General features: G+C 44.4%; 1 long non-coding RNA gene across 1 annotated transcript in view; it reads right to left on the bottom strand.

Moving 5' to 3' along the window:
• The window catches only part of LOC138473172 (uncharacterized), a 147,030-nt gene extending 127,682 nt beyond the window's left edge, over nucleotides 1-19,348 (bottom strand). The window contains exon 1 of the long non-coding RNA XR_011268730.1: nucleotides 18,530-19,348. This is a non-coding gene — a long non-coding RNA (uncharacterized lncRNA). The remainder of the gene's footprint in view (nucleotides 1-18,529) is intronic.
• Nucleotides 19,349-22,637: the final 3,289 nt, after the last annotated feature.

Genomic DNA, 22,637 nt, shown 5'->3' with positions numbered 1-22,637 from the left:
TTACCCTACCGCGAATTCCCCAATACAGAATTTCAGCTGAAGGTGAGAAAGGATTGAAGAGTATTGTTACAGATTTGGTGAAATTAGGGGTAATCGAGGAAATTACAGGCAGTACATGCAACAGCCCGATTCTTCCAGTTTACCATACCGTTTTATAATTGATTTGCGCGCATTAAACAAGGTAGTAGATCCACAATTTCCTTTAGTGCCAGATGTCACAACAATATTGACAATGATACCTGTTTCAGCAGAATATTTTAGTGTAGTGGATTTGAAAAACGCGTTCTTCAGCATTCCACTGGACAAGGACAGCAGATATTTGTTTGTGTTCACATTAGGAGGACGATCATTTACATTCACGCGGATTCCGCAAGGTTACACGGAAAGTCCAAGTATTTACAGTAGAGCATTAACAGAGCAGCTAGACATGCTAGAATTACCAGTGGGTTGTGTACTCTTGCAATACATAACGATCTATTGTTAGCTGCAGACACAGAGGAGATTTGTAAAGAAAGCACTGTATTACTACTGTCACACCTAGCGGCACATGGCCATAAAGCTAGTTTGAAGAAATTTCAATATAATCGAAAGGAGATGGCCTATTTAGGCTACCTACTTTCGAAAGAAGGGAGAAGGCTAACGCCAGAACGCATAGAAAGTATTTCTTGTATGCCTATTCCAAAGACACAAAAAGGAGTCAGAGCCATAATAGGCATGGCTTCATATTGCCGACAATGGATTGGTAATTTTGCGTTAATTGTGAAACCGATGGTGAATTTGACTAAAAAAGATGCGGTTATGCCTTTACAGTGGGATGAGGAATGTCAGAAAGCATTTGATGAATTGAAAACTGCATTATGCTCGGCTCCTGTTTTGGGCACGCCGAATTATGAGAAGGTTTTTAGACTGTTTGTGTGTGAAAGTGAAGGATGTGCATTGGCGGTTTTGACACAGGAACAAGGTGGAAGAAATAGGCCATGCAGCTATTTTTCTTCTGCGCTGGACACTGTAGCGCGCGCACTACCACGATGTTTGCGATCTGTAGCGGCAGCTGCTGCGTCAGTGAAACAAATGGAAGGGATGGTATTGGGGCACACTTTAATTCTGATGGTGCCACATGCCATAGACGTTCTATTAAATAGGACACAGACGCAACACCTCACCTCTGCTAGATTGACAAGATATGAGATTATCTTGTTCGCGCCCCAAATTATGAGGGGTAGCGCTTTGAATCCTGCAGAATTAATGCCACTACCCATAAAAGAAATTGGGGAGGATGAATCACCTCCCCACGATTGCTTAATGGTCACTTAGGAAGAAACCAAGGCGAGAGTTCATTTAAGTGATACCCCACAGAAAGAGCCAGATGGAGAGTTATTTTGTGAAGGCTCATGTTTTAAATTACCAGATGCCACGATAACTGCCACATATGCTATCACTACCCTAGAGAGTGTTGTAGAAAGCAAAAGAATTCCCTACAATTCGGCACAAGCTGCAGAGATAATAGCATTAACCAGAGCCTGCGAGATTTCTGAAAATGTGAATGTGAATGTATATATACTGATAGCCAGTATGCTTTTGGGGTGGTTCGTAACTTTGGTCGACTCTGGGCTGAGAGAGGGTTTTTGACATCACATGGCGCCAGAATTCAACATGGCCCTTTGATTGTACGATTTCTGTCTGCACTCACGCTTCCAAAGCGCCTAGCAATAGTGAAATGCGAGGCAAACAAAAAGATAACATGCAAAGTAGGAGAGGGAAACGCGTTTGCAGACAGAATTGCGAAACAAACTGCCACTGATTTAAATACCAAAATGATGACGGTTCAGACTGAGGAAGTGCCCTGTCAAAGAAATGCAGGCCGAAGCTACGGCCGATGAAATACAATGGTGCGCAGAGGGCTCTGCTGAGTTAGATCTGGAAGGTTGTTGGGTGGACAAGGGAACTAGAAACTGGATGTTGCCAAATTCGTATGTGACTGCAATGGTCACAATGGCCCACAGCCCTACTCACATCTGTGCGAAAAAGATAATACAGCCCCTTTCTACAGTATGGCAGAATGTAAACATAAAAAAGAATGCAGAGAGGTTGGTGCAGAGCTGTATCACATGTTTGCAACACAATGTAGGAAAGGGAACAGTGACTCCAATAGGCAGTTTTGGCCCGCCCTCTATGCCATTTGAGGTTATCCATTTTGATTTCATAGAGATGGAGAGATGCCAAAATTTAAAATACGTCTTAGTGGTGATCTGTGCATTCAGTAAGTGGGTGGAGGCATATCCCTTGAAGGACTGCACAGCAATGAGCACGGCAAAAGTAATGCTTAAGGAATACTTTTCCAGATTTGGCTTGCCCCATGCCCTATGGTCCGATAATGGACCACATTTTGTGGGCGCAGTGTTGTTACATATATGTGCGGGTCTTCACATTGATAAGAGATTCCATAGTTCAAGGCATCCGAGTTCAGCCGGTCTTGTGGAGAGGCACAACGGGATTCTCAAATCAAAGATTAGCAAGATTTGTGCGGGAAACAAGTTGAGTTGGGTGGATGCATTACCAATAGCACTATTATGCATGCGTACGTCTGTACAGGCTAAAATTGGGCTCTCCCTGTACAAGATTGTGATGGGGAGGCTAGCAAATGTATGGCGCGCACCCGAGCGAGTCCCCGTGGAGTCCCCGCTTTGCCGCTACACGCTGCTGCAGTCTGCTCTGCTCTGGATATTGCATTTGCAAAACTTCTGTGGACTACAACGCCCAGCAGGCTTTGTGCTGGTCCCTGTTGGAGGCGGGCCTACATAAGCCTCGAGCCGCGCGCACCGCGCGCGCGCACCCGAGCGAGTCCCCGTGGAGTCCCCGCTTTGCCGCTTCGCCGCGGCGTACGGGGCACCACGGGGCCTTTGTTTTCTTTTTTTTTTTTTTTTCTTATTCTTAAACGGTAGAGCATTTTACCACACAGTCTGTTCTGGTCATAAAACTTGTGACGTTATATTTAAATCATGACCACTAAAAGAAACGAAATCTATCGTCTTACAACCGATATGCCCACGAACACACGGCTTCGAATAATGTCAGAAACCCAGCCTTTGCTGGTCGCGTCGGCGGTCGAAAGACTTCCACCAAGTCCTGCAGGAAATATATCTGTTCCACGCCTGTCCAACACTTTGCTCGAATCAAATGCAAATCAAAGGAAAAAATGAAAAAACCACCGATGGATAATGTTGACATTCGGAAATATGGCTTCGGGGCGCAGTGTGGAACGACTACCCCAGCTCCCCTGACTAATCAGATGGTAACTGCTGCGCATGTTAATGATATTATTAATATTGTACCAATTAACTCTGAAATAGGTAGTGGGGGTGAGCGGGTGCTCACATCAGATGACAACTTAAATTTAAAAGAGACACTGGAAACCTCTAAAACGCCTGCCTCTATGTCAGACAGTATGCTTTTAAAAAATGCCTCGTCTGGTGTTGTGCAACCTGGAGCTGCTGCAACATTTGAAAAACCAAGTGAATTAACAAATGCTCTAGAGAATAACAACTCGGATTGCTCGGCTAGAGCAGAGGGCTCTAAATTATCACAATCTCCAGATATGTTCCATCGTCCTGATTGTGACCTATCGACTCTGGAGGTATCATTCATACCACCAACTCCACGAAGATCGAATAATATTCTTACGAGTCTTGAAAGATCTCCTACTAATCCCAAATCTGAAAATCTGACTTTGGAAGTCATGAACATAGCATTAATGGCTCTTGCGAAGCTCTTTGAATCAGTGGATAGCACCTTAAAGTGCCTCACTGCTAATGTTAATACTCTTGAAAATAATCAAACCAAACTATTATCAGAGATGCCCTTTTTACATGATGACATTAATGTAAAAATAAATAATGTCACTCATTTACAACAAAAAATAGCCGAGTCTCTGGCCCAGAAGCCGAGTTGTACATTAAAAGAAAGTGTGATTGGGACCTGTATAAGCACTCAAACTATAGAAGACCCAGATTGTCAAATCGTAGAAATTATTATGGACTCTCAAATTTGTCTTGAATCACACAAATCCAGTGTTCCACACACTTCCAAGACAGCGGTTCCCTTTGTACCAGGTATCATAGTAGAAAAAATGGCACCTCAAGAACTTGTCATATTGCCCTCCGTTGAACGTTCTTCAGCACAAAAAGAAAATAATAAACTGGAATGTGCTCAAACACATAAAATGACCTACTCTGTCTTTGACAAAAAAACTATCAATGAAGTGAATGAGAATCTCTCAAAAAAAAAGAGCTCTAACCAAATGGCTGCAAAAAAAACAAAAAATATGAAAACTGTAAAAGCAACAGCCTCTCCATCTATCAAACAATTTGTCAATAATATCACAAGGGCGAATTCTAGATCAACAACAGCAGCGAACCTCATAACTAAAAAATATGTTGCTCTAGCAAAATCTAAGAAGCCAAAAAACATCGTTAGCACTCAGTCAGTGGGAATGATCATGGATCATCCTCCATTGAACGATTTGATCACATTGGCAGAGGGACAACAAACCGCAATTAAAAACAAAGATCATAGTCCACTAATCTCTGTCCCACTCATCAATTCTAGCATTGATCTTAACGCAGTGACTGAAAGCTTATCTTTTAGAATTCAAAATAAACACGCCTGTGTGCCTTCGAGAACCACTGTTGAAAAAACAAATGCAGTGAGTGTCCCAAATACAAAAGTGACAGATGTAGTTGCATCATCAAGAAAAGCATTAAGGGAGGAAATTGATTTATATCTGGAGACACGTAAATTTGACCCCCCAGTCTTTCCAATCATAACTAATGGTCCAGCAAAATTTTCGACTCTTAATTATCCGGATCCTGTATCTTATGCGATGCCTAGTGAATCAATAAAGCCATCAGTAAAACGAGTATCGTTTGCTGACTCATTGTCATATGCTGATGAGAAAACAACACGAGAGGGGTTTGTTAATAATAACATGTCACAATCAGATCTAAATGAAATTAAAGAGTCCATTGCACGCCTATGGATGCTAAATTCCAAAGCTCAAATGCAAAACTATCCAAAAGATGAAAAATTCAAAAAACAACCAAACCTACATCATTTTGCTAACCAAGAAGTGACAGACCCAAAGCTTACTTCTGATAAACCAACAAAGTCTGGCAGAAGACAGCAAACAAAAGTAGAAAACAGACACTCCTTGCTCTTAACGGCACGAGAAGATCTAACTACATCATACAACATGAATCGACAAAGTATTCTTAGACTTTTCTCGGATGTGAAATCCTTGCGAGAGATCGACTCTAATGATATTGATCAGATTGAATTCCCCCGCAGTGAGGATCTGACAACAGTCCTTATATGGTGTCGGTCTCTAATTATTCATAACATCATTTGGGCTGCCCGGGACGAACTATTTGATTTAGGATTTGCACTCTCATGCAATAACAAAGATGAAGGACCTATCAAATCTTGCTTGAAGTCTACCCATAGATTCCAACCATACATCCCTAAACATAGAAATGAAACTAATACACCTATGTACAAGAACCCAAATGTCATTACTAGAGTATAACTAGATCGAAATAGGGAGCAGATTGATTTGTCGGTGCTAAGTTGGAACACTCAAGGTTTCTCTCATTTTATTAATAACCCTGAAAGCATACTGGGTGATTATGATTTGGTTTTTTTACAAGAGACTTGGCTGTCCACTGCACCAACTTGGAACAATTACGATATATTACTTGAACCAGCATTGTGTGCTTTGAGAGGTAGACCTATGTCAGGTCTGCTTATTGCATCAAATTCTCTAGCAAATATCCACCTTTCTCCATTGCCTTTTAGCAACCCGTTCATCCAATGCTCCTATATTTCGGTTAGTTCTCTTAAAATTGCTTGTATTAATGTTTATTGGAATCCAATGGCCATTACAACTGCCAAGTTTTTGAAAGATATAACAGATGTCCTGGAAAATGTTATGCTTGTGCGAGAAATTGTATATTTTGTTATTGCAGGCGACTTGAATTTGCATCTTCTTAACAAAGAAACTTTAAAAGATCTTGAGCGTATAAGATTATGGAACAAATTCATGAAGACATGGAATTTAATTATGCTGAATGGCACAAGTGCAGTGGATTCACCTCCATTACCGACATGGCATAGCCAAAAACAGTCAGCAATCATTGATTTTATTTTTGTTTCCAGAAATATATTCGCGCAGACTACCGATTTTGCCATCAAATCATCGCAATACAGTGACCACTGTCCATTAACATTTAAGATCATGCTGACCCCAGTACCGATTGTAGAAAGTCAATCGCTTATGGGCAAATACGAAACTAATAATTCTCTAAATTGATTAAAATGGTCTCACGAGTCCTTAACATGCTATCGTGACCATATAAGATCTTATGCAGAAATCTCTCAAATGTCAGTAGAATCATATAGATTGGTTCCTTTTGATCTTATGCAATTATATGCCACAAAACAAAACATCAAACTAAAGTCCGCTCAACCATATGACACTGCAATTCACACTAGGAAAGCTCTGTTTAAAACACAAAAGCGACAAGCTCTCAAACTAGCTCCACCTTTAAAGATTCACACATTAAGAGCTATCAAAACTGCATATAGAAATTGGATAAAAGAATACAAAATAACAAAGCAACAAAAAGAAGGAGAAGCTATGTTAGACCAAATTAAGAACAAAAATACAGCACAAATTTGGCAATTCCTAAACTCAGTAACCAACGTATCGCAAGTATCATCTCATATAAATGGAGTGTCGGAAAACGATTGGTGCAACCATTTTTCATCCATATATCTTGCTCCAACCGTAAGCGAGCCCTCGGACATTATAGTGTCACCTTTTACTTTAAAATTTGATCAAGATGACATTTTTTATTATATTAATAAAACAAGCATGTCACGGGCTCCTGGGCCTGATGGACTCTCGAACGCAGTCTTAAAGAAACATATCGATATGTGGGCACCAATTTTGTACTCACTTTTTCAACTAATCATATACCTTCAAAAAATTCCAAGTTCCTGGACACATTCTATCATTGTCCCTATCTATAAAAAAGGAGATAGGCAAAATCCTTTGAGCTATCGACCTATTGCCTTATTGGATGTACCGGGAAAAATCTTCTGTAGGCTAATATTACATGATCTGAACAATTGGTCTCTCCAGTATAAGCGTAGAGACCCGTTTCAATCGGGTTTTGTAGCAGGTCTCGGAACAGCTATTAATCTGACCATTCTTAATGCAATTAAACAATCCTATGCCATGCGAAAGCAACCCTTATATGTTGCATTTGTGGACTTCCGCATGGCATTTGATTCCGTTGACCGAGTGCGTCTTTTGAGGAAATTGGCGTATTATGGTTGCCCAGGGAGACTGTTAAAAATTGTGAGTTTGCTACACTCTAACACTTCTGTCCAGGTGAAACTTAATTTAGAGGGCCTGTTATCTAAATCTATCCCAACTGAGAGGGGGCTCAAGCAAGGATGCATACTCGCCTCTACTCTTTTCAATCTATTTTTGCTTGATTTGGCGGACGATCTCGCGGTGGCACAATCTGATCCCCCAAAGTTGGGAAATCAAGCTGTTGCTTGGCTTCTTTATGCTGACGATCTAGTCCTCATTTCCCAAACTCCCAGTGGGCTCCAACATTTATTAAATGTCCTCGATCTTTATGTGACAAAAAATAATCTCACAGTGAATGAACATAAGACGCAAATTATTATTCTTGGGAAACCAAAGTCGTCTCTACGGACTAAATATACATGGTCGATATGCAATAAAAAATTGCAGATCGTGAACGAATATAAATATCTAGGAGTATATTTTAACAACTTTGCCTCAGAAAATGCACTTGAGACAACAATTCAAACCAAATTAACAGGTTTAATTTCACAGGCCAGAATAATTCATGCAAGATTTGGTAAGTTTACTTGCATTCCGATCATGAAATTTTACCAGCAAAAGGTAATACCTGTTCTTATATATGGTTTGGAATCTCTGCTCCCACGAACTCTCAAATTCTGGAATGGTATTGAAGCAAAATTTTGGAAACGAGTATTTGGACTGCCCAAGTCCACACCGAACATGTTACTGAGATTTGAATTTGGCCTGCTGTCCATTCATGTTCAAGTTACATGGAAAATGTGCACCCTTCTAAGAAAATGTCTTATGGGGATAAATAAGCGAGATAGCCTTGCCATTTTAGCAAATTACCTTTTATTCTCCACTCACTTATTTCCACAAAGATGGAGAACACATGTTATGAATGCCCTTGCTGAAGCACATATATCAATTGATCTATTGATTACAAATCCGAATCGAGCGAAGACTAAAATGTATAAGACCGATTGGATAACCACTCAAGAAAAATGCCTAAGACTAAAAGATTTTAATAGATCTCTCTTTGGTCACAAGGAATTTGGTAGCATGGCTGAATATCTCATTAAATGTCCATCTGTAAATTTAAGAACGAAAATCTTGCGTTTTAATCTATGGCCAGTCAATGAAATTTTGGTAAGACGTGGTGTGGTCACAAAGAAGCAGAGCCATTGTCGGTTTTGTAATGATAAATCTCAAACAGAAACGCTTGCTCATATCATTGTCCAATGTAATGCCTTTGTTCCACATCGATTTAAACTGATGAAAGAAATGACATGGCAACATGTCAGTCGATCCTATGATGAAATATGGTGTGAAATTTTCAGTGCAAGAAAAATATCGATCAGCATTGCTGCTATACAATTACTTGACATAGCATTTCCTTATGCAAAAAGAATTTCCTAAAAGTTGCACTTTTTGTACCTGAAAATAGGGAAAAAATACTTATTTGTAATTTTATATAGTTATTTTTATATGTTGTAACTAAATGTTGATTTTATCTGTTTATCTGTAAAAATGAAAATTTGTAAAGTTGTACTAACAACTAAATCAAATAAAAAAATAAAATAAAAAAAAAAGTATGGTGCGCACCACAGCGAAAACGACTTAGTGAGGTAGAACATCCTGTGCTTAGTACTTATTGTGGCCTTTTAATGCAGAAATTGCGTTTGATTCATCAGCAGGTGCAGGAGGCATTACCAGTCAGATACACCGGTCCGGGGCACGCGCTGGAGCCAGGAGACTGGGTGCTGCTAAAGAATTTTGAAAGAAAATCATCGTTAGCACCCAGGTGGCGCGGGCCCTATCAAGTACTCTTCGCAACGCAGATGGCAATAAGGGTGGATGGAAGGAAGTCGTGGATCCATACCACCCATGCCAAAAAGATTCCAACTTCACTGAAAGACTTGCCTGACCCAGATGACCGGAAAGAGACAGCGGTCCCAGAAACGGAAGAAACTATTGCCAGTAGGCAGCCACCAAATCTGCCAAAATGAGAAGTGAAACTCGAACCAAAGCCTGAGACGATTGCCAAAGAGGGGGAAGGGCAAAGAGTGCCCCAACTTTGCCCAGCAGAATCGACATCACTGCTGGCCAACACGAAATCTGCCTTGCATATACCAGCAGAAACAAATCATGTACCCCTTTGGCGTCCACCAGCACTTGCCAACACGCCAAAGAACGGATCTGCATCATTGGCGCGGTGCACACCAGCACCTGCAGTAGCGCCACAGGCTGACTTTGAGCCTGAATCTGGAAGTGCACCGGCACTGTTCACGGATCACACGATACCAGGAGTGAGGCAATACAACTTGCGGCCTCGAAAGACAAAGTGATCTGCAGTTCTTTTTTGGTGTTTATGTCAACCTCTGGTTCAGCTCATGGACGGAGAAGGAACTAGAGGTGTAGAGGAGAGAAGCGTTAGAATTGTGCAAGTCGGACAATTCAAGACTCAAACATGACACATGCAATTCTGAAGAAAGCAAATTGCTGGGTATGTGCCCATTTACCACAGCATGCTGGGAAAGGAATAGGGTGGTATGTACAGCCATTACCATTAAGTTCTGCATGTAGTGCATCTTTAGGTGCAATGTTTTATGGGAAATGGAATGAGAGTAGTACGGGTCAATTAGACAGAACCAACATGAATGAGTTTGAGGAGATAATAATGAAGCCTGTGGGTTGTTCCATTTTCCATAAAGCACAAGTAATGGCCCCAGAGCCCACGAGGAAAAGTACACGAAAGATACCACGACAAAATAGACGAGATAGATTGTCCCCACCAGAAAAGACATCTGTAATGACGTTTCGTGTAAGAACAGAAGGGGACAAAGATGCAATCCCCCCATCTTACACAGTAAATTATAGCCCAAGAACTGTCACTTTTTGTCTAAAAAAGAAAGGCTCTTTTTCAGTCGGATTATATACTGGATGCATGAATACAGTGGTATTAAAATGGGAAATAGAACCAGTATATGTAGGTGATGCAGTTTATTTTATATGAGGAGAGAAAGCATATCCTTGGTTGCCCAGAAACTGGGGAGGTATATGTTACCTAGGTCTACTGTTCCCAGGAGTATTCCTCTTAGAAACAGCAGACATGGCCAGACTATCCAGAACTAAAGTCAAAAGGACTGACGAGGGTGTTTTGATAGCAACTGATGTAGCAAAATCATTAATTCCATTCTTAGGGCAGATAGTGAACTCCTATAATATAAGGCAGCTGTCCAGAATACTAAAAAATACCATAAACACAACAACAGATATACTATTTAACATGACGTTGGAAGAAAGAGGAATCAGGTTAATGACGCTGCAAAATAGAATGGCTCTCAATGTAATCCTGGTTGATCGTGGGGGAATTTGCAAAATAGTGGGATCAGCGTGTTGCGTTTATGTCGATGACTATTCCCCTACGATCTTTGAAGCGATAAAGAAAATGCATGTCCTAAGCTCTGAACTGCCTACTGAAGAAGGAGGCTGGGGAATAGGATCTTGGTTTTGGGGAATACTACGTTCTTGCGCATGGAAGTTGATTTCAATATTAGTAGTGGTGTTTGGAATATTCCTAACGTGCTGTTGTTGCATACATTGCCTACCAATAGTTTGCGCTGAGGTAACTGAGGGATGTACGGAAGGATGTATGCATATGATGACAAAGAAAAAACAACCTCATGGTCGAGCTGACCAAGACCCAAATGAGATGAAAACAGTAAAAGAGTTGATGGCAATAGATATTGATGAAGACGATGATGTTTACGATAGCATGAAAAATTCAGACATAAGTACTTCAGACTCATCATCACTAGAGGAGGTTTGACCATGTGATTCAAGTGGCATTTCACCCGGCTGGTGTCCGGTGAACTCAATTTCGTGTTAAGTGACTACATCTGCAGCGCAAATTTTCCACTTGCATGGTTAATCTGTCCTTTTTTGGTGGGCGGGGGGATGTTTATAAGCTCCGGTGTTGTTATTTTTACAAGCCCAAACACACACACCATACACAAAATTGCAAATGTCAGTAGACAGATGCACACCCTCCAACCATTTTCAATACAATTTGCGTATTCAAACACCACTCAATCCCTTTCAAGGAATAACCTGCTTAAAAAAGGAGTGATTTCTAGACAGGACCTTGTTTTTGTGAAATTTCTTTTCATTTTGTTCGTAAACTGATTATCATGAAAATATATCTACAAAATATACTATAAGATTTATGAATTGTCCATGCTTAAAAACCAACTATATATAGCATAGATATATCACACCAACCAGTGAACACGTATCACACGTCATTCATCCCATCTACTTTCATCCCCATTCATACCCAAAACCTTTCGTACCTGTGCAAAACAAAGCAATGTGAGCTATTCTAAAAACAGCATATCTATATTGTAGATATTTCACTGCTGGATATTTGTTTGTTTTCGAATAAAGTGCATCAGCCTCAGTCCTAGACGTGGAATATGTTATCAAGCTTGTTTACAACATATAATTGCCGCACTTTTCTTTCTATATAAACCCAAGTCAGAGTAAACTCCCAAAGGGGGTTGGGTGTAGGTTATGTCTACTCGAGTTTCGGGCAACTAGACGATAGTACAATTTCCATCTAGCGCACCTCATCAGGACACATACCGCCTCTGCCACGCTCCTCCTCTGCTCCCACCCTCTCTTCCTCACACAGTCATAACCGTCTCTTATTTATTACACAACGCCCCCCTGCAAGCAGGCATTGTGCTCTTCACTCAAGAGGACACCCCAGTGCATTTAAAAACAGAACCATTTGTAAACGTTTCTGTTTGCTTGTTGGGGTGGGGGCATATGAGGGTCCCCGGTAGTGCACTTTCGTAGCCAACATCTTCCACCTTTCACCTCACCCTGTCGGCAGCACACCCACGTGCAGGCGCTGGGCTCTGCAACCATGACCTGGCCGTATTCGGCAAGGGCAGTGGTATACAAACCTTTTAATGTCGAGCCCCCTGAGTAAAAAATTTGTTGGTAGGCCCCCCTCCCCGAATACAGGGATTGCTTGTATGTTATATTACAATCAGTCAAATTTCGCTCTTTTTAAAAAGCCTCACCCTCAACAGTGCAATTCAATTATTTGCCCATGACCACACATTTTGTTTGTAGCAGCAGTGTTGCAGTATGCGCTTAGTTATGTAGAAGAGACCACCCCTGTTAATTTTTACATGCTCTTCTTTAGGCCATGCCTTCAAGTTTTAGGCCACGCCCATCAGGCAAGCCACGCCCCCAAATGAGCCCCTCCTCAATTTCTTACCCCAATTGAAGCACTGATTGTATGCCATGGTGGTGGTATTGTATATCCATAGGAGGGGGTGGCGACAGAAAGAAACAAAGTTTAAGTTTCTATCAGGGTATCACGCAATGTTCTTCTGGTACAATGGAATTGCGGTCACGGTCAGTCGTAATTTGTGTGTACGTGTTCTGTTCTTGACGGCACTGTGATGCCTCCAGGATTCTATACAGAGGTAATTCAGTATATGGCAAATGCTCATCGGGCCCCACGTATTAAAACCCTGTAGCATAGCTGGCGTGTATCATTCCTTCTGATTCCAGAGGCACACCTGCTCTTTACTCAGTTGGTTAATGCACTCAACGCCGAGATCCGTGTGTATGTAACCTACAGGCCATGAATTTCAACGCCACATCTAGACTCTGCATTTCATCCTTCTAAGGGCTCTATTATTGGCTCCTTTGAGTCAGGTGATGGTGACATGTGTACTCACACCATGCTTCGAGTGTTACGTTTAATCATTGACCTAAATGTATAGTCTGTGTGTGGCTTTCTGTTTTTTGTAGTTTGTGCTATTGGGTGGCGCTTGCTGTTCCTATAAGCCAAAACTATTTCATTAGCGTACTGACAGGGAGAAATGGCATATGAGGAGGGACACAGAGCTTGTAGGTGCTGCTTTGGTTATTCGCCCACCCATTTGCTGCCCATTCTAATCCATACGGCATTTCCCACGCAGTTCCTGCCCCTCCACATCCAAAACACCTCCTCATGGGAACTCTTTCAGCTGGCTTCAATCAAGCCTTACCAGCAAACTTTGCACTGAAATGCCTGCCAGTGTTTTTCAAATGCATTTAATGACTTATTTGGAGCTATAAACCGCTACTGTTGTAATAAGTGTCTAAGCCAGGCCTGACCTCAGCCACATTTTTAAGTTCTATGCGTGTCCTTCACTGAAGTCCTAAAGCCCAAGGTGTTAGCATTGCCAATGCTTGTTTTGGAACAGGAGACACAACAATACTTCCTAATGCCCTCAACAGTGCATCGATCGAAAATATAACCAACTTAGACGCGATCACCAAATTTGCAAATATGTGCCTGCTCCCACAAAATCCCACCAGAACATGCCTGCTCGATCTTGTGAATTGTGTTTTGCTTGATATTGGGTAATAGTCCAGCAGGCAGTCATATTATACCCGTGTTAAGTGTTGAACTCTAATAAAAGCCTTCCTTCCCCGCTGCCACACTCTCATCCAGGTGACTTTCCCCAACTCTTGCCCAAGTCAGAGTGCAAAACCATAAGACATTTTGGCAATTAGCACTCATAAGAAATCAGAAGAAGCTTGTATTCCATTGCATACTATTTTGCCAAATTCGATTCCATCAAATTCATTTTTGCATTTTTCACACTGCAATGTCGAGGGCGCGGGGTATAAATTCAGGTGGGGTGTGAGGGGAGCTGGAGGGCTCTCCCCTCGCATTATTTTGTGGGGAAAAATGCAACAAGAATAAAAATAGATACAATTGAATCTGGCAAAACAGATTCCATGAATCATGTAGACCCATAACAAATCTATGCATCCCCAGAGGAAAAAAAGAGTTTCTCAAACCAGTTAGTTGTCTTGTGGTACTGCTTTAAATGTACCTGAAAAGGTCCCACTGTCGAAGCTGGATGTTACAGAGGTGTTCTCCTTTGTTCACCACAATGAGTGGTTTAAGTCATCAAAGGGGCCAATCTCCCCCATATAAAAAGGTGGGATATAAATGTGCAGCCTCCCTCTAGCACTCAAACCGCTTTTGCCGTCATTCTTCGGTGTATGATAAATTGATGCTGCCGCTCCTGGAAAGGTAGAGGAAATTTAGATGCCTCCTTGTCCCAAATGTGCATGCCTACTGCCAAGGAGAGGGGCGTACACATGGCGATGGGTCTATCCCTCTTAGGAGGCCATGACATGAAATAAAGGGGGCAACCAGCAACAAGTTCTTCAGTGTCTTTCCATAGCTTCCAAAGATGAGCCAGCCGTTGAGAGAATGCAGAAGTGCTGCCAGATACTACCTAATACACAGTGCACAAGACCAAACCCCTGTATCTGTTGATTTATTATGTATCTGCTAGCAATTCTACTGTGTAACCTCCTCTCGTAAATATTGCATCACATCTGAAGCAGGGAGACCTAAACATGGCCCTCATTGTATCTATCCCACTCTCATCTCGGCGGCAGAGAAATGATAGGTGTACATAATTCCTGGGTCCATACTCTCCATCATCGATGTATCGCAGGTGTGAGAAACGCTGTTCACTCAGACAGCCATTTGGACCCCATTGTGATGGCATCACTGAAGATATAAGCCTGCAGTCAATGGATCAGGTAGACTGACTGAGACCATGCACTAGCCGATGACGTCACGACTAACACCATGACATAGATGCGTTAGACATGAAGCACACAGACACTTTGATTGCTGGCAGACACGGAGAACATGCTTATGACTCACTTAGATAGACGACAGACACACTCTTGCTATGCAGAAACCGCAAATTGCACAAGAATACATATGAACTGCTGGCTGTTGCTAAACGCAACTAACATGGGTGTCCATGTAAATCAAGATGGAAGCCACGAGTACTTTCAAGTGAATGGAATGAGCTGAAAGGACTCACAAATACAGGGAGAGGCTGACAGGCTAATCCTGCAGAGACGCGCAGACCAGGCATCCAGTGCAGCCACTATGCATACCCTTGCCAAGGACACTGGTGTGGGGGGTGGTTTCAAGTTAACAGAAGAGATAGGACACCTGCGTGTGTAATAAGCTGTACATCCTCGTAAATACAAGCAGGAGAAGTCAAGTTCGCGCTACCTGAATATGTGATCTGAACCTGGAAGACAGAGCCTATTCCTTCGTGCCAGGCTAAGGTAGCTGTTCCCATCCAACCAAAGGCAGAATGATTCAAAAGTAGTACCAGGTTCAAAGCCAAATGTTCTGTCTCAAGGCCTAGGAGATCAGAGATGATACCTTGTTGAGAACTTGCAGAACCTTCAGGCCCGTTCTCACCACCTTGAATAGTTGCACTTGGCCTGGTAACTTTCCAAAGCTCCATGGCTAAGAACACCCTCTTTGTCCAATCCCTATTCATCTTCCACATTAAGCTCACACTTGTGTTGCATCACCCAATCACAGCACTCTAACCTGACATGTTTTTAATTGTAACTTTTAGGAGGTGGTCGCAGGAGGAGCCACAATATATGTTTTATCCAATCAAGGCACTAATCCCCTATGCAATATATACTTAGTCTACCTTATTAACCAATCCTGCTGTGCGTTAGGTTTTTCGGATGTATCTTTATTTTTGTGATGTCACACAGCATCAAAACGGGACGACAGGCTCAAGATGGATGAGAGAGTATTGGAGAATGCTCTATTGTCCACGTCTCAATCCCAGTAGATGGTTTTTAAAGAAAACTGTACATTTTTTGTCACTTGGCTGGACTTTTGCGTTTTTGTCCCTGTGAATTTCCTCGGCCCAGTTCCTCTTGCTTGTAATCCGGGACATTGATAATTCCCCTGCCTTCATTTGGGTGGTAGCAGAGGACGGTCGCTAATATTCCCGGCAATTATTACAGTTTTTTCCCACCACGTGCCTGAAGGGATGCGTTGTGACCTACGAGGGCCAGATTAAAAACCACTCTTATTATGACGATGTTGTTAATGTAATTTGATTGGCCTCATTTTGCATAAAATGCAAATTGCACTGAGGGGGCCGCCTAGGTTGGCACTTATGTGCACTTCAGTGCCCTGTGTGTAGTTTCCATCATTTGCACTACAAAGCGAAAATAATATTATTATACCTGCCTAAAACAGGTCTGCACTACGTTTTGCACTTCATGGTGCAAGAAAGTGTAAATACCTCCCACAATGTGCAATTGTGGGAGGCATTTGCAATGAGCATCTATGGAATCCGCCGCCTTTTGGCAGGTGCTAAATACTAGCAGATTCATTAGGAATCAAAGTTTTCTGCCACCGTGAAAACGACATGTGGAAAACAATGGCCCTCATTACGACCCAGGCGGTAAGGGGTTTACGCCGGCGTAAACATCGCCGACCCTTACCGCCTGAGTACGAGTTCCCTTAGCGCCATGGCGGATTTAACACCTGCTTTTAGCAGGTGTTAAAATCCATGGCGCTAAGGGACCTTGTTGTTAATTACGCCACCGTAATTTACGGTGGCGTAATTAACGCCTTCCCCACTCCCAATATGCCCTATGGGGCAAAAATGGGAATGGGGAAGGGTAAATGGGGATTGGGGACTTACCGCCCCGCCAAGGTCGGAATGGGGCGGTAAGTCCGCCAACCACCATGGCGGAGTTGGCAACTTAGCGCCATGGACCATGGTGCTAATAGCACCATGGTTCTCCGCCAAGGTCGTAATGAGGGCCAATGTGTTTTTGTTGGCAGAGTGGAGAAAGGAGGCAGAAATGGTGAGCCCATTCCATGTCCACACACAGCCTGCAAAAATGAGGAAAATGCCCTGCAGCAAAACAAAGGAGTAAAGCCAGGTGTTCTGCACCTGCTTGGAACACCTATTTATGCATTCTGCGAACTTAGACAATGAGCCCCTGACTATTTTGCTGTTGTTTTCAGTTATATTAGCACCTGGCAGGGATGGTCAGGGAGTATCCAAGTCCATCAAGAAACTTGCAAGGTGGGCCATACCTCTTGGCATTGCCTGCACTCCGAGCATCCTCAAGAGTTGGAGGGCACCATCTTCCGTTTCGGGGTGAAAAGCCCTTGGATGCCTACATCCACTTGCCCCCACCTCCCTCATCCAATTCCCTTCCCACCGGCCTTACCTACGGCTGCCTCGTGCCTCGCCGGTTTTGGAACACTTGCTGTGTCGGGCCTTCCCCTCCGCAGCAATGCTCACAATGGAAAGGGAGAAGGAACTGGAAAACTGAAGAGAGACCTAGGCTGATCAGCCTTCCGTGTGGGATGCACACCCTATTTGCCATGCTGGGTTGGCTTAAAGATGATTTGAAGGTAGAAAGGACTTTTTGTAAAAACCTTCTAGGTTCAAGTTTAACATACGCACAAATGTTCAGTAGTTTTGTGGTTTACAGGTTCAAGTGATTTATTCAATTGTATTAAAGTGCAGATGCAGAAAAATACCAATGCATTTCGGACTGAACAGAGAGTCCTTCATCAGGCCCTCATTTTTGCGCCTGATCCATAGTTAATCAATCCATATTTACATAACACATCAGAAGCCCATAGTGTGCAGTATTATTAGCAAATATGAACAATGTTCACATGTAGGTCAGCAGAACCAGTCATGGCATATCACATTTGCATCCAATGAAACATAGTACACCGGGGTTCGGTGTGTAATTCATTTAGAGAAGGAACATTCAAAAGTGCCAGGCCACAAAACAGACATGTACAACAAGTAACAACATTTAAGAGAACATGAAGAAGCACGTTAGATCGCTTACATTTCCTTGTTACTTTCTGTCACGTTTAAACCTTTAACATTTTTAAACATGGCATGCGTACCGTTCTAATTGTGGTGCTATAGCGTCTTCATTTTCTCCTTACTGTGCTCATATCCAGGGGTGTTGCTAGGTCTGGAAAAGATCAGGGGCTAAGCTAATGTCGGGACTGCCGGGACTCGGGGCTAGGTAACTTTTGGTTGTAGCCCCTGAGATTCTATCCGGGGCTACAACCAAAAGACCCAGGGCTTTAGCCCCTTAAGCCCCCCCCCCAGCAACGCCTCTGCTCATATCCCTCCTGCTAGTGAGGTGATTGTGCTATTTATCTGTCTTGTAAATCGGTGTATTATCGTCAAGTCGGTATGCGGTTTGAAGAAATACCTTAGTGGGCGGGAAAACGCGTGTCTATGAAGATCTGTGCAGAACGCATCTTATGGATTGTCCGCGAGTCCACATCGTTATGTGGGCGTGGTCTGGTTGAGGACCACGGGCGCCTGGAGAGACAAGGACGTGACGTTGGGGCTAGGGAGGGGCGTGCACGGGTTTCTGGCAGTTGTCGATTGTGTTGAATAAAGGTAGTTGCATATCAGCTTGGCTCCGTGTTTTATTACGTGAGCCTGCAGGCCCCGCCGCCTCAGGCTTCAACAATGGCGACGAGGGGTGCCCAAACCACTCGTGCCTGGGAGTGAGGCCTGCCGTCAGGCAGTTGAGCGTGTCGGCGCGCCTCCCACCAACGGCTCCAGCTGAAGTAGAACCCGCCGCATAGGCACGAGGACCGCGTGTACATCAGGCAAGGCACGCGGAACCCATTACGGCTTGTGGCTGCCCCGGCGCCTCACCAGCATAGCAACAGGAGAGCCGCTGTACAGCCGCACGATATACGCGTGCGACGGGCACAGCACGTGCAGTAGTTGTAAATCACTGCCGCCCCGCCGCCCCATATGAACGGCAACAGTAGAGCCGACACGGCCTTAAAGGGACCATATCAAGGGAACAATATCTCACGAACGTAACGCAGAAAGGAAACGTGTCACACAGCTGCTGAGGCACACATGATAAACCCCATGCAAGGGACATAAGACCACGGAAATTACACAATACGGCAAATAACACATTTGCTGAAGAGCAAACGCCATCAGAAGGACTTCACTTGCACCAGCACCTAATCAGACACCTGAAAAGTACCAAGTACAGCGCACAAGCACTGTGCATCCCACAGGAGACCATCAATCTCAACAACTAAAGCGACAGAACAGAAGGTTTTACAAAGCACAGACGCAACCATGTCTGACACGGCACAAGCCACCGCGTCTTCATCAGGAAGCGCAGATGCACAAGGAGATGGCCAACAGGCACAGGCAGCAAGTGGTACGGCACAAGTCATGCACATGCCAAGACCATTTGAAATAAGAGACACATCAAACCTAGGACCCCGCTGGACCACTTGGCTGCGAGATTTTAAGTTCTAAGCTGGGGCCATAGGACCAAAAGATGATGACTTAAAAACACTTTGTTCATGGCAGTGGGGCCAGCGGTAAGAGATATTGGCCCTCATTACGACCCTGGCGGAAATCGAAAAACGATGGCGGAAATGCAATACCGCCATCGAATAGCGCTCGGTGCGACTATGACCCGTCACCGCAAAGTACGAAGCCATTAGCGACACCGTAGTGAACGCCAACGCTAACTGCACCAAGCACGCGCGCGCGGGCCATGCCAAACCGCAAACACCACCATGGTGCAACGGTACGCCAATTCCGACCCTAGCGGACATGTACCTAACGCCATCAGGCATGGCGGAATGTACCATTCCGCCATGGCGAGAAGTACGGCATCGCGAATCAACCGTAAACGGCCCCACTGAGTGCCTGTACACCGCTCCCTGCCCACAAAGTACAACTCCCCGTAGGTGCAATGAAGCCACAATGCAACCATTGAAATGTACAAGTCACCCATGCATGCCAACGAACAAAAGAAACACAACAGGGGCCAATGGGAGCTGCAGGGCACAGATGGCACGAATACAGAAGCCATCCCAATGGACATGACCACAGTCCCCCACCAAGAAACGCACGCAAACACAGGCACCTGTGACCAGCAATATTCCGAAAACCACATCATTCAACCAGTCCACCTGGCTGACCGGCATCTGTTACACAAAACCCAATCCCCCGCCCCTGAGCATGACAACATTCAAACTGGCATATTGGCAGCCCCCATCCCTGACCTCACTGGGCTTCGTAGTCAAACGCGCACAGCACAGTACCACGCAACTAAACCCCGAAGCTGGAACCCAATGCAGATCTCCTCACAATACATCGCCCCCCAAATAGGCATATGCCACATCACTTGCAAAGAAAAACGCTACACGGGCCAAATCAGAATAGAAATTTATGCACATCAAAATCACCAAGCACATACAGCCATCAGGCCATGAAATCCAAAACACCAATCACCATTGTGGGCTGCTTCCGCAAGAAATGACCAGCCACTACCTGTGTGTCGCCCTGTTCCCCCATGGTACACAGAGCCACATTCACGTACGAAAAGGCAACATGGAAGCGCACAGAACCACAGGGCCGTCCCAATGGGGAGGCACTAGTCCAGCTGAAAGGCCGAAATGTTGCTCCGAGCCACCAGTACTGCGTAAGGGCATGTGGCCCATTGGCGATCGTCCCATAAGATCGTAATGCTGCTCCACTGATTAACACGAAGCAGCAGGTGTCGGGAGTAAAATCCATCTGCAGGAGTGGCATACAGATGGCAGTGGCAAAAGGGGAGGAGATACCTGTCAACCAAAAGAAAAGAAAAAGAACAGAATGGCCATCAGAACTACATACCAACAACTCACTTCAATGATCACACGAAATCCACAGCCATATGCATGCTAGCCCACTCCAAAGGAACATCACCACCCCAAAACCACTTGCGACTCATAACCATCTATATCGAGGTGCAAACACCATCACAAACGAGTGTCTGAGGGCGCCTCGAGACAGGGAGGGCTCAACAAGGCCAGATGGACGATGGTCCCACTATGGCAGCCCTGCATCACATAGCGTAGGGGAGGCGGATAGATCCCAAGAAGCCCTGTACATGGCAAACTCTGTATCAAATCACCTGCCCATGCATCCATCCATCATTCCCTCATCCCGGGATCAAAATGCCTGAATAATTACTCACATGACATTAGAAACATCCATTGAGTCTGTGCGTTATGCAGCCTGCTAAATCCACAGTGCCCCAGCCCGTAATTCCAGTGTTGTGAAGTTACATGTATTTGGGAACGGACGGCCTCATCGCCCACGTAGCTATTGCGCATCCCAAACTATTCATATCAATCATTGCTCCCTCGCCATGGGCCCTGTCTCAAGGACATAGAACAATAGAACGTTACATTTGCAGTCAGACCTGTGGGCATCTCCTCGCCGCTAGCTGGAAACCGAAAGCGCCGCCCTTCGAATTCCTCATTTGCAACATCACGTCGAAAAGGCATCTGTGGCCGTTTGAAATCACTAATTATCCCATCGAGTGCGGCTGTGTGTGAAAATGGCAACTGCCTTCACCCACGAATGGGACGCCCCGCCCGTCGTTGCAACTCGGTACAGTGATGCATGAGGGCCCACCGTCACTCGAGTACTACGTTCCACTGACCCTTCACAAGTCTGTTCGCGACTGCACAGATAGTATGTGAAACAATGGGACCACAGCAGAATGAACATATCAACCAATCTTACACGGCCATCGGGTACAAATACATGATTGCAATAGCAAGATACAATTCCCCGAATTGCAGCGTTGTGCGCGGGACGTGCTCGGCCAAAGGGGAGAGCAGTTTGCACAGGTGGAATCAATCACCACAGGTGGAGGCCATACAGCCTGAAAACACATAAATTGCACAGCCAGTCTCCTCCCACAACCACACCGAAATGCTACCGGCAGGACTCGCGATGTTGGCCCTGGGGGACCTGATAGCACTGCAAGTGCTCCGACTCCAAGAAGTAGACGAACACCAACTACAACCAGCCGCACGGAGGAGACGCAGGAGGAGGAGGAGGCCAAGGCAGGGCCAGCAAGGCCCACCAGCACAGCCACTACCACCACGCAGGCAGCCCGCAATTCAACGCCTCCGAGCACATCCGTTCAACCTCACTGATGAGCAGATCCACACCCTCTACCGTCTGGACCGGGACACCATAGCCGCCATTGTGGACATGACACAGGCTGACCTTGTCAGCATGATAGATAGCCCAACCGCCATCCCACCCCAACTGAAGGTGGTGTCTGTACTACACTTCCTGGCCACAGGCACCTACCAGCACACAGTCGGACAGTTGCATGGCATTTCTCAGCCACTGTTCTCACGGACACTATTGCAAGTGCTCGATGCCCTCCTGAAGCACGCAGACGACTACATCTCTCTACCACGCTCGGAGCAGGAAATTACCAACACAAAAGTGGGATTCCATGCACTTGCCGGCATACCGGG

Source organism: Ambystoma mexicanum, chromosome 8 (genome assembly GCF_040938575.1).
Source record: "Ambystoma mexicanum isolate Mex_15411 chromosome 8, UKY_AmexF1_1, whole genome shotgun sequence".
Taxonomy (NCBI): Eukaryota; Metazoa; Chordata; class Amphibia; order Caudata; family Ambystomatidae; genus Ambystoma; species Ambystoma mexicanum.
Note: the sequence above shows the minus strand (reverse complement) of the source record. Positions and strands in the feature narration are given on the sequence as shown.